The 12,030-nt window shown below is 40.8% G+C and overlaps 1 non-coding gene across 1 annotated transcript; it reads right to left on the minus strand.

Annotated features, from left to right (window-relative positions):
* Window positions 1–671: 671 nt before the first annotated feature.
* Window positions 672–835, minus strand: LOC114010042 (U1 spliceosomal RNA). The gene has a single exon (XR_003551436.1). It is a non-coding gene; the product is annotated as a U1 spliceosomal RNA (small nuclear RNA).
* Between the last annotated feature and the right edge of the window lie 11,195 nt (window positions 836–12,030).

Raw genomic sequence — 12,030 nt, forward strand, 5'->3', positions numbered from 1 at the left:
GCATATGTGTGTGCCCAAAATCCCAAAAGGAAAAATGAAGGAAAAGGGATTGCAGTGTAACCACCTCACCCTTTAGGGGGGAGAGGGGCTGCTTTCTTCCTCCCTCCATCCCTCCCCCTTTTCTACAAAGCACACACACCTGCTAGCAAAATTTTTTAAAAAGAAAAGAAAATAGTGAAACAAATGTCAGCTAATACATAGCTTCATTCTTGTCTTGGTCTGATCAGGTTTCTATAATGAAATACCATAAACTGAGTGACTTATAAACAACTCAAACTTATTTCTCACAGCTCTGAAGACTGAGAAGTCCGAGACCAAGGTGCCAGCAGATTCGGTGTTCTTAGGCAGCCCCTTCTAGCTGTGTCCTCATACTGTGAAAATAGAAAGGCAGCTTCCTGGCATTCTGCCTTCATAACCTAATCACCTCCCCAAAACTCTACTTCCTAATAGCATCACATTGGTGATTATGTTTCAACATAGAAATTTGGGGAGGACAAAAACACTCAGACTACAGAAATTCTCATCCTCCTGTCTACAGTTCATGGGTAGAAGAGCCTTGGGCGAGGTGAAAGTCATTACTGTCTCTCTAACATAGCATTTGCTAATTTCTCCATTAAAAGATAATCTTAATCATAAACTAAAATTTCTTTTCAGTTTTTTTTTTTTTTTTTCAGAAAAAAGCAGAAATGCAGTCCCCCACTACCACAAATTGTGCAGTTGAGTTTCCCCCATCTAGGGAGTTTGCAAGAGTCAACACATCTGGAGTGCAACGGATAAGGCTTGTCCCAGAAAAATCACCTTTATGATCATGGTATCTCCCCTGCCAGGTAAGTATGTCTTTTCAGGTTTTTTTCTTTTCTTTCCAATTAATCATCTAGCCCGAGGCTGTTTTTTTTTAATATAGCTCTTTTTAGTTTTAAAGTTTATTTATTGTTTTATGAAAGATAGATACAGGCACCTTGACATGATCCTATCAAAACAAGATCCTCCTCTTAGCCTTCTAGCCAGCCAGCATCATAGGTGCATGCAAACAAATAGCAAATACTAGAAAACCAATGAAGAACCTGTTTTACCAGGCAAAAAAAAAAAAAAAAAAAAAAAAAAGGAAGCACCAAATTATGTAATAAGGAAACAAGTGGCAAATCTACCTCCTATAGTAAACTTGGAAGACAGAATATAATCTAATGAAACTGTGGGTCTTGGCAAGATGACTTCCAGGTAGAATGTTCAAAGTGTCAATTGGCTTAGTTTAGCTAATTACGAGACGATGTGGGAAGAGAGAGAAGAGCTAGTGGAAGAACTGCACAGTTTGAAAGCCGAATTGAGAGGATACGGTAAGGAGCCAGAACTTACCAGATTGGACAACACAACTGTTTTTCATTTCTAATCTCTCAAGCCACTAAAAGACCCTCAAAGTAATAAACAGTTTTAGGATAAAGATCAAATCAAGGTGCCCCTGCAAGCCCATGTGTTAATCTTGAAAGATTTAAGGAGGCAACAAATGAGCCATCTCAGGTATACAAAGTGCTTTGATTAAGGCTTTTGCCCCACAGCTGCCAGACATGGTTCTCATAGAAGAGAGAGGCCTGTCTGGAATTATACCTGGGATTATTATTAAATGGAGTAGATCCACATCAGAGTCTTAGAGAAACCTGCAGAGATTTTAAGAGTTGCATAGATGAAAGAGATAGGAAGGAAGCAACTTCAACTATAATGGACTAAGACACTTAAAAATGAAGAGAAGCCTCTGGGCTCCCAACTTTCTAAAAAAAAAAAAAAAAAAAACAGACTAAGAAATTTATTCAGTTACAAACACCAGTCTTTTCTTATAGAAAGGTATTTTAGAAAGTAGAGTAAGATTCCTGAAGTATAATAGACTAAGCCACTCCCAGGAGGTGGAACTCAGCCCTTCTTAAAGATTACTCCCTGATCTCAAGAGGAATTTCTCCCTGGCAGCATGACTCCAGTAGGATTTCAGAACTGCTATAGACTGGTAAATACTATGCGATTCCTGCTATTTTTCTTTTCTGCTTCGAACAAAATTTCTCTTGTGGTTATCCTGGTCCCATCTCACCAGGGGACCATATAACTTGCCTTTTTAATTCATAAGAATTTGGAATAAGAGGATCCCCACCAAAGGGGACCTAACACAAATCATAAGATCCTAGACATTAACATTAAATGTCAGAATTAGGATGAGATTTTGGCTGTCCTGAGTTGGAAATTTTTTTTTTTTTTTGGAGAGATTTTCACTGTAGGGCGCATGCGCTCGCCAGACAGACAGAGAGAGACATAGAGACAGAAAGCGAGAAATCACCCCCCGGGGGGATGGTCACGCTGCAATCCCTTCTCCTCCATTCTCCTCTCGGGATCTTGGGCACGCACACACACGCGCCCAGCGTGAGTTTTAAGCCACCGGGTCCGGGACACAAACCGCGGTTGACTACGTGGGAGTCCAGCGACATAGCCATTATGCTAACTGTTGTTTCCCAGTTGGAAATATTTTTCATGTGAGAGAAATGTGAATAATGTATGTACGCTGTGGGTTGACTGCAATAATGGCACTAATTCTTTCCATCAAGTATGTGTGCTTCTTTGCACTATGTAGACTTCGCAGCTACTCTAATTAAATGGTGGAATCTATCAGATCCTTGGGAAAATCAGGACATATTTTTCTGGTTGTCTATGTAAAATGGTGTCATGACTTTCCCTATGACCCAATACTTCTCCACCCCTAGAATCTGTGCTTAGCCATGTGATTTACTTGGGCAAACAAGACATCAATGTGACAGACCAAAGAGTAGGAAAACACTTGGATATTGGGACCTTTCCTTTTTCTTGCTGTTCTTAGAATACTAAGACTATGTGGACCAACTTAAGCAAGCCTTTTGGAGGATTAGAAACTACATGGAGAAGAATCACAGTCAGCCATCCCCAGCTGATAGCCTTCCAACCAGCAGGTATAGGAGTGAAGCCATCTTGTAAGATGGTTAGCCACCAGCCATCCGACCAGCTGACTACAAAAGAACCACCTGGCTGAGCTCAGTCGTTATATTAATCCTCTGTCTGTGAGCTAATAAATGTGGGGTTTTAAAACACTAATTTTAGGGGGTTGTTATAAACCAAATAAATTCTTCCTGAGTCATCACTGTTTTTAGAGAAGAACAAAAATATAAACTTCTTAAGAACAGAAATAATTTAGTAATTTAGATTTACAAAAATATTTAAAAGAAAACTAATAATACATAGCAGAGATAAAAGAATCATGTGAGTTGAATAGGCATCAGATGCTTTTAAAAAGTAGAAGACAAATGGGAGGTCAAAGAGGACTCAATAGAGAAATTATTTTAACTGTTGAAGCCAAAAGGCATGGTAAGGTAAAGAAGGAAGGACATACAAAGTAGATAAACGGCAGAACTGCGGGGCTCTTTAGAGAGCCTCACCTCTAATGGGGCAGACTCTTGCCCCATTCTGGGAAATAGCAACATAGCCAGGTTTTATCTTCCCACCTCTCTTCAAGCCAAAGCTGAGGACTTCAAGGATGTACAAACTTGAGCTCCAAAGGCACACTCAGATGGCACTATTGAGGGAAAACACCTATAAACCCACCCCCCCGATCTGGAAACTCTTTCTTGGACTTATGTACTGAACTCTACTCCTACACCCTAGTACTTGGTTTCAACTCTGATCCTTACTCTACCTGATCCTCCCTAATGGATGCTCAGAGGTTGTCATTTCAGCAGATGCCTCAATATAGCTTAAGTCCCTAGTCTTGGAAATTATTCCAAGTCCCCTAATTTGGCAATATCCAAATACCCAATGTTGACTTTCTATGGGACTCTTGGTAATAACCCCATCCCTCTACATGTGAATTCAGTTCAACCAATGACTATATCAAACATTTGCTTTATAAAAAGTGCTTGTCCCCTTGGGACCAGCAGTTAGCATAGTGGCTATGTTGCTGAACTCCCATGTAGGCAACCGCGGTTCAAGTCCTGGACCCGGTGGCTTAAACTCATGCTGGGCGTGTGTGCATGCATGCCCAAGATCCTGAGAGGAGAATCGAGGAGAAGGGACTGCAGTGCGGCCAACCCCCTGGGGGGTGATTTCTCACCTTCTGTCTCTCTCTATTGCTCTGGCAAGTACATGCACCCTGTAGCAAAACCCTCTCCAAGAAAAAAAAAAAGGGCTAGTTCCCTTGTGTTGGTACACAAATTGTGGTAGATTATTTGCAAAGAAGACCAAAACTATTCCTCCCATCTCTGTAGGCAGAGATTTCAAATGAGACTTTGTAGATCCTCTCATTATGAGGTGGAAACTATTTTTCCACCCCTTGAGTTTCCACTGACCTGTGACTTACTTTGACCAACAAATGCAATAGAAATGGCATTTTTGCGACACGTGAGCCATGGTATCAAGAGCCTTGCAGAGTCTGTTCTCATCCTCCGGGAAGGTGGTACTCCATGTGAGCAAGCTCATGCTGACTTGCTAGAGGATAAATCCACAAGTGGCAGAGACAAGCCATTGTAACTTAAGTCCTCCAGATTAGAAGAGACGTGATTGACCCCCAAGCAAGATGAGTTAATGACCACCTGTCTGATACCAACCCAAACTGTTGACACACAGAACCATGAACAAATAGCATGAGTAGTTGCTGTTGTTTGACCTCTAAATTTTGGGTGGTTGTAATATAGCAAGAGGCAACTAATCCAGAAGCATAGTGGATGAAGAGATTAATTCAACCTATGAGAGCACTGCATATGCTTTCCACAGATAATTGTATGTTTTTAATAGGTTTTATTCACCCAAATGTGTTTCTTACTGGTATGATTTGGGGATGAAAATTCAAGATGACAGGGGCTGGAGGATAGACCATTCCTACCTGGGAGCTAGCCTAGAAAGAAAGAGTCGCCTCCTCTGACCAGCTTACAACTTTTACCCGTTTCACTCTCACTCAGGGACCACAGACTATTTTGAAGCATAATGACTCATGTCAGTGACAGCCAAGAAAAGAAAGGATCACATTTATGGGACACAGAAATTGATTATCTGTTTATGATAATGTGTATAGTACCTCCAACAAGGACTGGTGTGAAATGTATTCATATTGGAAAATTCACTTTACAAGCTAAGTGATATATAATGATTGGATGTATAAAAGAAAATAAAATATATTTTTAAAAGAAAAATATTTAAAAAGAAAAGAAAGAACTGAAGCAGAGATTTCTTTCACAGAAGAACATCTATTTAATTCATATAAAAGGTCATATGTATTATTTTAGCCAGGTAGTAAGACTTGGAATCAAAAACTTATTTCAACTCATTCCTTTACTTTCGAAATGAAGTATCATTTTTTTCCTAATCAAACTTTTGTTTTCTATCTTATGCACACAAACATTTTATCTGCCATCCCATAAAAAAAAAAAAAACATGAAATTAATACTTGAAAGTTCATGAAGCAAGAAAAAGTCATTATCCTAGTCTATTTTTACACCAAGGTTTCAAACAATAAGCCATTCTCCCCAGAAGTGACAGAACTACCACTGAAGGTAATTAACATTAGAAATAGTCTCCAGAGAATGTACACAGTAAGATTAAATCCCCAAATAGGAGTCATTTCCTAAAATCTAGGAAAGACCAACACCACTGTTTATAACAAAAAAGTAACTGTAGTTGTGCCTCGTAAGCCTGGGGGTCAGCAGGTGGTGTGGTTGTTAAGGCACTGGACTCACACTTGTCAGACTGCGGTTTGAGTCCTGAACCCAATGGCTTGAAATTCAGGCTAGGTACGTATACGTGCGTACTCAAAATCCCAAGAGAAGAATGAAGTAGAAAGGATTGCAGTGTGGCCATCCCCCTGAAGGGTGATTTCTCACTTTCTCTGTCTCTCTCCAGTGAGTACACACATCCTATGGACAAAAAACCTAAGGGGAAAATAAAATCCTGCTGTGCTAGCCTGGATCTGGGGACAACAATACTGACATAAGCCACTTATAATTTTCCTAATGCAAAAAAAAAGTATGATATACATATAGAGTAAATTGTGAGCAAAAGCTGGCCAGAGAGACAGACAGAAAGCAAGAAATCACCCTCACTACCACGACCACCACCCCCCAATCCCCACCCCACGGGGGATGGCCAGGCTACAATCACTTCAGGAGGGAGCTTTCTTTAGCTTTTCTAAGAAGTTGTGCTAGGTGGGACCAGCAGTTAGCATAATGGCTATGTCGCTGGACTCCCACGAAGTCAACCGCAGTTCGAGTCCCAGACCCAGTGGCTTAAACTTATGCCTGATGCGTGTGCATGCGTGCCCAAGATCCCGAGAGGAGGAGAAGGGATTGTGGCGTGGCCATCTTCCCCCCCACACACACCCCCAGGAGGTGATTTCTCGCTTTCTGTCTCTCTGTCTCTGTCTTTCTGGCGAGCACAAGCGCCCTATAGCAAAAACCTCTCCAAAAAAAGAAAGAAAAAAAAAAAGTTGTGCATGGTGAAAGGGGAAGGGGAAGTGGTCAGGATAATAGAAAGAGTCTGGATGAGGGGTGGGAATAGAGAGATAAGACAAGGCAGAACTGAGAACAGAGATATCTGATGGAGATAAGATTGAGTGAATCCTCTTGCCTGTCTCCCCTCAAAGCCATTAGCAAATCTACCTTACTTTATGAAGCTTTATGTACTGGATTTGGATTTTTTGATTGAAATGCCTCAAGAAGGGTATGAAACAAGGGTACAGGCTGTCCAAAGGGGCCCGATTACTTTTGGCTTGTACTAATTAGGTTCTACCCATAAATCTCTCTCTAGTCTCCTTTACGTTTGGATTAGTCTCTAGATCAGAAATAAGTCCCAATCATCTAAACACTGCTTTCTTCACTTCATTTTTATTTTGCCTCCTAAAGCAAGAAAGTGGAGTGAGGCTCCTCCTCCAGAGCATGGGCCCACCTTTCTCACTGCATGAATGGGAAGAGTGAAAAGAACAAAATAAGGAAATTCAAATGAAAGTAGAGGAAGAGGAAAGGGGTGGGGAGAAGGACGAAAGGCCAGCAGGACGGAGGGAGAAAGGTTGGAAATATGGAAGGAAGGAAGTCAGGTTAAACTTCACATCTTCCATTCCCTCATTTACTTGTGATGCCAACATCATCAGAAGCCTAGCCTTCATGAATACCTAGATCTCCTCGGACTTTTCTGTCCTGTTCATTAGGTCTACTTCTCTATTCTTGTACTAGAACCTTACTTATGTTTTTACTATTAGAAACAATACAATATCCTTTAACTTCTGATGGGGAAAACCTCCTTAAACTTTTCCCTTCTTTTCAAAGTTGACTTAGCTTTTAGTGGACTTTCACTTATTCCTCCATACAAAAAAAAAATTTTTTTGAGAGGTTTTTTGCTATAGGGCACATGCACTCCCAGAAAGACAGAGAGACAGAGAGAAAGAGAGAAATCACCCCCGCGGGAGGGAAAAAAAGGGGGCCACACAATCCCTTCTTCTCCATTCTCCTCTTGGGATCTTGGGCACGGATGTGCCCAGCATGCGTTTAAGCCACCAGATCTGAGACTCAAACTGCGATCAACTACATGGGATTCCAGCGACATAGGTATTACACCAACTGCTGTTCCCTGTACAAAATTATTCTAAAGGAAATTTATATTCTACTTTACTATCTTTTTTATGTTTATTAAACATTTAGTCTCCTGAGTGGGCCTGTTTTACAGAAGAGAAGGCCCTGAACAAACACGTTCAGGTGAATAAATCAGAACTGTGCAATTTTGGTTATCACCCAAGAAAAGAGCAGCAAAATGTTTTTTCTGAACCTAAAAATCCAGTTCTAGAGTATGGTAAGTCCACTAAGGTACAGCTGCCCCACGTGATCCTTCCATGAACAGCTTCCCTCTTACCTTGTCATACTGCAGTGGCTAGTATTTCCAACTATAAACTCCTCAAGGAGCACGAGGTCTGAAGCCTGCTGGCAGCAATCACCACCAGGCCAGCACTACAGTGGCACCCATGTTAAGGGACCTAATGTGAGCACAATTTTGGATTTCATCACCCACAGTCATAGAGGGAAGTGCTAATCAGTTTGGTCAACAGCATCAAAGTTTGTGTTAAGTGCCTTGTCATTGCTTTTACAGCAAGCTTTTCTTCTTAGCACTGCTTTCTTTAGGGTGATTTGAAATGTGCTTCATTTTCTGGACACACCCCAGCAGATCAATGGGGAAAGTAACTTGGATTCAAACCTAAGGATAACCTTTTTCTTCAGACTTTCAGGTTAAGATGGCAACTTGAGCCCACAGATTGACCTGTCACCCCTAAATTCCACTGAAGGGGCCAAAGAAATCTAAAAACTAAGACCTCTGTAGCAGGGCTGGAATACAGGGAAGGGTGCCAACACAGAGTAAAAGTGGAATTTCTAATATGCAGAATAGGATAATATAAAAGTCCATCAGTGTGGAAGAAGCCAGCCTTCCCTGATAGGAGCTCGGCAGTCAAGGAGAACCCATAACTGTTGGATCCTCTCACAGGACATTTTCCTCTTCCCTGCTTCGGTCCCCTTTCTCTCTCCCCCAAATACTATCCTTGCTTGTTTGTTTGTTTACTCAACAAATATTCATTGCATATCTCTTCTAAGCCATAACTGTTCTAGGCACAGGAATTACTGTGATAAACAAGGCAGCCAAGATCCAGGCCCTTATGGAGCAAATATTCTAATGGGGAGGCAAACTATAAACCTATCGAAAACTACCAGATAATGAGAGTGCTCTAAAATAAATAAAAGAAAAAAATAAAATAAATGAAGAGTGATTTGATAGAGATTGTGAAATTTCCTTATATTAGCTGGTCAGTAAAAATTATTCTGAGAAGGTAATCAGCGATGGAGAGGTTAGATGGAAGAACATTCCAGAGAAAAGAAATAGGTGGTGCGAAAGCCCTGAAGCACAAACCGGCTTGGCATGTTTGCAGTCTTAGCTTAGGCATCACTTCCTCCCGTGCATATTCCCAACCATCTACACACTAGCTCGCTCGCTCGCTCTCTCCCCTCCCCCCCCACACACATGGTTGGATTCTGTGTTCTCTAAGCTCTCTGTTCTCCTTTACTAGGGCAATATCACACTCTGTTAAAATTGCTTGCCAATAGAGACAATGTATTCCCGGTCCCTAACAATGTTTACATATGGAAAATAACTAATCAATATTGTTTCATGAATAAACTAATCACTACTCAGATGCAGTTCTGAGTCCAAGTCCAGTGCTCTTTCTACTGTAAAACAGCTTTCTAATAAATGAAGATGATTATCAGAGTAGAACTTTCTTCAAAATTATTTTGTCTACATCTCCCATCTTACAATTTCTATCAGTTCATAGCTGGGCTAATAGTTAAATCTCTGTTCTTCTTGTTAAGCTCTTTTATATTATTAAGAGCAATTGAGAAAGATGTTGTCTAGTCTACTTCTGTTTTTAAATTTTTCAAGAATTAACCTCATTTTCTTAAAATAGTTTTTCCCTATCACATCTGTAAACAGCAGCCAAAAATAACTTCCAAATACTTGTTTCTACCAATTAAATGACATTTTCCCTAATGCTGTTTTTTTCCCTATTCTTTTGATAAAGCCAAATTTCTGACTTTATTATGATCAGTCTGATTTTTAAACCCCTAGTCACTTTGCTCAGGTGTTCATGCCTTTATCATTCCACGCTGTTAGCAACGGCCTATATGTTGACTTTACCCTTGATACACTAAATTCAAACTCATTCACTCTACAGTCCCCAGACCAAGTAATGCCACATTCAAGCATAGCAACCAGAGTGCTCCCAGGTGCCTGCTGCAATAAACACTGCAATCAAGTCATTTGATTTTGCTTTCCCAGGCTCCTAAGCTCATAACTCTTTTCTGCATATACAAGAGTCTAATAAAAGGGAAATTTGCAATGTCTAAACCACCAACACTCAGAAATAAGAAAGGTCAGTTATCACTCCACAATCTCAGAACTTGCATCATCCAGGGCTTTCTATGTTCTAAGGCCCTCCACATATTATCCCATTTGACCCTCACAGCACTGAGTGGTACATCCAAATGGTTTCTTTTTTTTTTTTTTTCAAGAGAGATTTTTGTTATAGGACATGTGCACTTGCCGGAGAGACAAAAAGACAAAGTGAAAAATCACCCCTCAGAGAGGATGGTCATGCTGTCAATCCCTTCTCCTCCATTCTCCTCCTGAGATCTTGGGCATGCATGCACACAGCCAGTGTAAGTTTTAAGCCACCAAGTCCAAGACTTGAACCACAGTCGACTACGTGGGAGTCCAGTAATGTAACCATTAGTCCATCTGCTGGCTCTCAAATGGTATTAACTTGATCTTTATTTATTTATTTATTTATTTATTTATTTATTTATTTTTGAAAGAAATTTTTGCTACAGGACGCATGCACTTACCAGAGAGAGAGAGAGACAGAAAGCAAAAAATCACCAATTCCCAAAGGGAGATGGCCACACCACAATCCCTTCTCCTCCATTCTCCTCTCAGGATCTTGGATATGCACACACATGCACCCAGCATGAGTTTTAAGCCGCCAGGTCCGGGCCTCGAACTGCAGTCAACAATGTGGGAGTTCAGCAACATTTGCTGGTCCCATTTGATCCCTATTTTCAAATTAAAAAGAGTATGAAGTTCAAACAGGTTAAGAAAATGGCCAATATACCTTATTTGTGGTGGTGTTTGTTCAGTAAGTCAACAAACATTCATTAGCATCTATTGAATGCCAGGTTCTAGACTAGGTACCAGAGGTGATTATACTGAATGAGGCAAACCACGTCCCCACTCTCATAAAAACACACTCTCTAGTGGAAAGAGAAAGGTTATTTTAAAAGTAGTCATTCAGGGACCAGCAGATGGTAATGTCTCTGGACTCCCACATAGTGAACTGCAGTTTGAATCCAGGACCTGCTGGCTTAAACCACATGCTAGGCGCATGTGCGTGCCCAAAATCCCAAGAGGAGAATGGAGGAAGAAGGATTGCAGTGTGGCCATCCCCCCAGGGGGTAGTTTCTCATTTTCTGTCTGTCTCCAGCAAATGTACACACCTTACAGCAAAAATCTCTCGGGAAAAAAAAAGTAGTCAATCAACAAATAAAATATTTTCACAAAATGCCTAATGTTATTTGTGTGTATGCGCGCGCGCACACACACACACACACACACACACACACACACACACACACACACTGCAATGAGTGCCTAGGTAGGAGCAACTGAGAAAGCAAGCAAACTCTAGAATGGAATCTTGAAGCTGGTTCACCTGCTGACTGGCTGGTAATAAAGACCTCATCACTGGTGGTGGGTATGGTACTAAAACCCCTGGCATTTTGGTAGTACAGTTGTTAAATACTTATCTGGTATTGAGCTGGAATAAGGGAATGCTGGTGAAAGGGAATGCGTTTTCAGACATTTTATCTCAGGTATTTGGGAAGTAATAATCATAAGGGCAATAAAATCAAGATGGGTATTGCTGAGCTTCATTATAATGAAGAAAGACAGTGACAAACTGAGGGTGATTCATTACTAATTCAAAGTAAACCATGAAAATAGAAGGACCTGAGAAGAAGCTGGGCCTTCAGAAGGAGGTTCCACATGGCTCTCACGAACTAGATTTTTCAGAGAATGAAGATTTTCTACCAATAATTCAGACTCCAGCAAATGAGCTAGCATGATCACAACAGAAGGGCAAAGAGATTCTAGATCACCCCTGTCTGCTTGCTCCTGAACATTCAGGCTGAACTTCAAGAATTTGAAAGAAACACACCATCCATCAGATGACAAGAAATCTCTGCCAGATCATGAGAAATATGGGAAAACGAGAAAATACCTCTCCTCCAAGGGAAAAGAGTAACTTCTTCATCCACAAGTAGTTTGGTAAAAATCATGGAAATGTCTGATAAGGAATTTAGAGCATTCATAATGTCGAAGCTAACAGAGATGGAAGAGAAGAGAGACAATGAACTGCTAAAGAGAAAGGAGAAAGTTGTTGACGAATTCCAG

The sequence above is a fragment of the Tupaia chinensis genome, unplaced genomic scaffold, assembly GCF_000334495.1.
Source record: "Tupaia chinensis unplaced genomic scaffold, TupChi_1.0 Scaffold000688_1, whole genome shotgun sequence".
In the NCBI taxonomy this organism is placed as follows: Eukaryota; Metazoa; Chordata; class Mammalia; order Scandentia; family Tupaiidae; genus Tupaia; species Tupaia belangeri.